Here is a 4,444-nt window from a genome sequence, read left to right on the forward strand (position 1 = left end):
GCTACTTGTATTATTTTTTCTTTATGATGATTGTTATGTATTTAGAATATAATATAATGACTATTTAAAAATCTTACAATCAATTGAGCTTTTGTGGATAAACATTGATTTTAAATGCTCATGTTTCCTATGTTAGTCATGATTTACAATATGTGATCAAAATTATTTGGATTCATCCAAGATTTCTTTTCATTGTAGTTATATATGCAATGAGCTAGAAAACGTAATGCATGTTAACCCATGTAATGTGGTTGTTTAAGATTTGATGGATTTGTTTTACTTGCAAATTTATTACAAGTGTTATTTTGAATGCTTCCCAATAGAAATTAATTTTAGCTTGCAAATCATCTAGCTTGCAAAAGTAGACCATGTTATGTCGTTTTTTCTTCAATGTAATTTTTGTAATGTAGTATATGTATGAATCTATTCTTCGTGCTTAAATGTAAATTATCATAGAGTATTGGTTCTTTTGTTGATGAGTTATAGATATTGATCCATACAAGGTTGACATTAAGCGGGTTTGTGTTCACTGCTACGTAGAACCTATTTCTTGAAGGCAATATCCAGTACGAGTTGATTTTGATTTTTCTTAATTGCCTTTTCAAGTTTTAAATTCATAAGTTGTCTGACCTGCATTAACTGGTATATATGTTTCTTTGTGCCTGAAGAAGCAAGTTTTGCTACTAACCTTTTATAATGTAATATCTGTGATTTTTTTGGTTCATAATTCTATAATTTTTATTGATGATAGCAAATTTTAGATATTATTCATATTTAATTGTGTTCTTAGTATTGCTAATTACAGTGGTGTCAAAGGTTGGCATGCTGAAGGAAGGAAATTGGTTGTAATTGACGGAACCCCAACAGACACACACACACAAATTTTTATGCTTTGATGTCATGAAGTAAAATGAAGGGAAAAAAAATATGAGATGGGAAAGAGAATTTGAATCCCTCTTTCTATAGGGTTTCATACTATCCAGTATTATATAGTTATTATAAGAGAAAAAAAAAATATTATAATTATTTTAATACACTTGTATAAACATTGTCATTTGTTATGGTACATAATTTGAAGAGCATGATTATTTACCCATTTCTTTTAGATCATGTGAGAGAGTATTATTATCTTTATGTATATAAAGTTTATTATGCATAACCAGGATATCTTAATTTCTTTCTTAATAAAGAATTTTATGTTTTTGCTATCTTATAGCATTATAAATTTTTCTTTAATGTATTATTTTGTGGAAGAAATCTATTGAGCAATTATTGATACGAAATTGACTACAGTCTATCATCTAAAACTTGGCTACTAATATAGATGATTATGTTGACTTATTATTTATTGTTTACTATTGATAACAAGTTGATGATATCTTTTGATCGATTTGTTTATCAAGTTTTTCTTTGATAACTCTTAAATGAATTGCTTTCATCTTTTATAGTCATCAAGTTGAAAGTAAAACATTTTTCTTAGTCTCCAAGTGATGTCAGAAATCTAGGTACGAAAACATGCTTAGAACTTGTGGCAAAGATAAGACCTCAGTAGCTTAAGTTCTTGTGTCTACAAGTAGTTATTATTTGTTTAAAAGTATTGTCAAATGCTTGAACTTCTTATTTATCTAGTTAAATAGTTGTGCTTTCCTAGAATGGCCTTAACTGTCTTATGTTGAGATGTTTTATTCATTATGTGATTTTTATTCCTTATGTTTACACCATGTTCTTTAGTGTTGTTTTTAATTTATATCCTTAACTGTCAATGTAATTTTTGTAATGTAGTATATGTATGAATCTATTCTGTGTGCTTAAATGTAAATTATCATAGAGTATTGGTTCTTTTGTGTGGATGAGTTATGTATTGATCCATACAAGGTTGACATTAAGCGGGTTTGTGTTCACTGTTACGTAGAACCTATTTCTTGAAGGCAATATCCAGTATGAGTTGAAATATAAACCACTCCTAATAGAAAGTTTCTAACCGGATTCCTCTATTTATGGAATTAATTCTATCCCTCTGTTAAAGAGATTTCAAACTAATATATCTAAAATGTTTAGCTTATTTTTTTAATTTATTTACAATTCATTTGCACCTCGGCACTTACAAATCCTTAAAGATTTACATTCTCAAATATAGATCCTTGGAGGTTTTTCTTTTTCTTGACTTAAAAGTCACTGCTGGCCTTTATTTTTAACTTTGCCATTTCACTGTCTTTTTTCTCTGTTTTAAACCCAAACTACTCCTTGCAACATTTTTTTTCTCCATTTTCTTGTTTATCTTATTATTCTTGTTTGTATAAATCTTTTTCTTCTTATTCTTCTTCTATTTTCTTTTTCTTTTTTTTGTACATGTTCTTGCTGGTGGTCTGTCTTCTTGAATATGTTTTTTTTCATGTTATTATTTTTCCTTTTCTTTTTTATATTATTTTTTATTGTGGTTAAGTTTTTATTGTCCTTCATTTTCTCATTGTACCTAAGTCGGAATGTGTAATTTCTTCTATTCTATTGCTTAGCTTTTTGCACATAATTGCTTACATGACATGTCTTAGGTTGTTTTAATCAGTCTTAGTTTGTTCATTCCAATGTTTAGACTTACTATAAATGTGAGATTTAAAGAAGCATAAAACAGTTGGGAAAAAAAATAGAAGGAAGCATTAAACGGCCAAGGGAAAGCACGCATTAAATGGTTGGGAGAAGCTCAAAACAGTTGAGGGAAAAAATATAAACGGTTGGGAGAAAACACTATGGGAGTGTTTAGATGCCAAGAGTTGATTGGGGGAGGAGTTAATTGGGAGTGACATGATGGGTATTGGAGAATGAGTGAGAATGAAAAATGTGTTTGGTTGGTAAGATTTGTAGAGTATAATTTATTGGAAATGAGAAAAGTAAAGAAAGTAAACATGATAAAATGATATTTACGCCTCTCATCCATATAAATGATATTGTAAATATAATAACAAGTTATTTTTAATTATATATATATTCTAATTATTAAAAATAAATATTTAATTTTATTATACTATAATTTCATTCTAATTTTTGGATGACATATTAATATCATTAATTAGTTATTAATTAATGGTATTAAATATAATGAGTTATTTTTAATTATAATTTTTAAAACATTGAAAAAAATGTAACTAATAAATTATAAAAAATAACTATTTAATTTTATAATACTATAATTTCGTAAGTATTATATTTAAATATTAATATTATTAATTAGCTAGTCATTAATGGTATTAACTATGACGAGTTATTTTTAATTATATTTGTGTAACACATTCAAAAAATTTAACTAATTAATTATCAAAATAAATATGTGTAATATGGGCCTTTTAACCTAGGGGTATATATGTCATTTTTTTATGTCAAGGATTGGGCAATCCGCCCAATTCTTGGTGAGTGAGACTCACTCACATGGGTGAGTCTCACTCTCTCCACAATCCACCCTCACTCCTATTGATGTATACCCAAACAAGGGGTTACATCCAATCCCCTTTCACTCTCACTCTAATCTTGACATCCAAACACCCCCTAAGGTAGTGTTTGTTTGGGAGAATTTGGAGTTACACGTAATTTGAGTTACTTGGGTTTTAGAAATCCAATATTTGTTTCATAGAATTTTAAAAACGCATGTAATTCAGATTACATTCAATAAAGGATTTGGTTTTACGTCCAAATTGGTCATAAGTCGAAATCCTGGGGGTTGAAAATCCTTATGTGATGTATATATATATATATGTATGTATGTATACATTTATATATACATATATATATATATATATATATACATACACACACATGCATATACATATACTTCTACACATATATATATACATGCATACATATACATATATACACTTCTACATATATACATATGTACATATGCATATATCCATATACACACATGTATACATATATCTATACATAGTATGTTTACTTCTACACATATTTATATATATACATATATACATACACTTCTACATATATACATATATGCATATGCATATACACACATGTATATGTATACCTATACATAGTATGTTTACATATATATATATGCTCATATACATATATGTATATATATGTATATATTCATATACACATACAATACATATACTTATATATATATTGATATACATGTACATATATATATGTACATATACATACACTTATACACGTGTTTTCAATTCAAGATTTACAAATCTTTCCAAACAAACAAAAAATTTTATAATATAGTAATCTAGTTATACCCAACCAAATACAAGATTTGACTGTACTGTATTTTGAAAACCAAGTATTTTCAGTTATATTGTAATTAGAAATCTATTGCATTTAGAATTACATCCAACCAAACACCACCTAAATGGGTTGGTGAAAGTGGGTAATGTAAAAATATTATCATGTGTTACGTCGTAATTTGAAAATATTGCCACTTTTG

The sequence above is a fragment of the Dioscorea cayenensis genome, unplaced genomic scaffold (genome assembly GCF_009730915.1).
Source record: "Dioscorea cayenensis subsp. rotundata cultivar TDr96_F1 unplaced genomic scaffold, TDr96_F1_v2_PseudoChromosome.rev07_lg8_w22 25.fasta BLBR01002241.1, whole genome shotgun sequence".
Taxonomy (NCBI): Eukaryota; Viridiplantae; Streptophyta; class Magnoliopsida; order Dioscoreales; family Dioscoreaceae; genus Dioscorea; species Dioscorea cayenensis.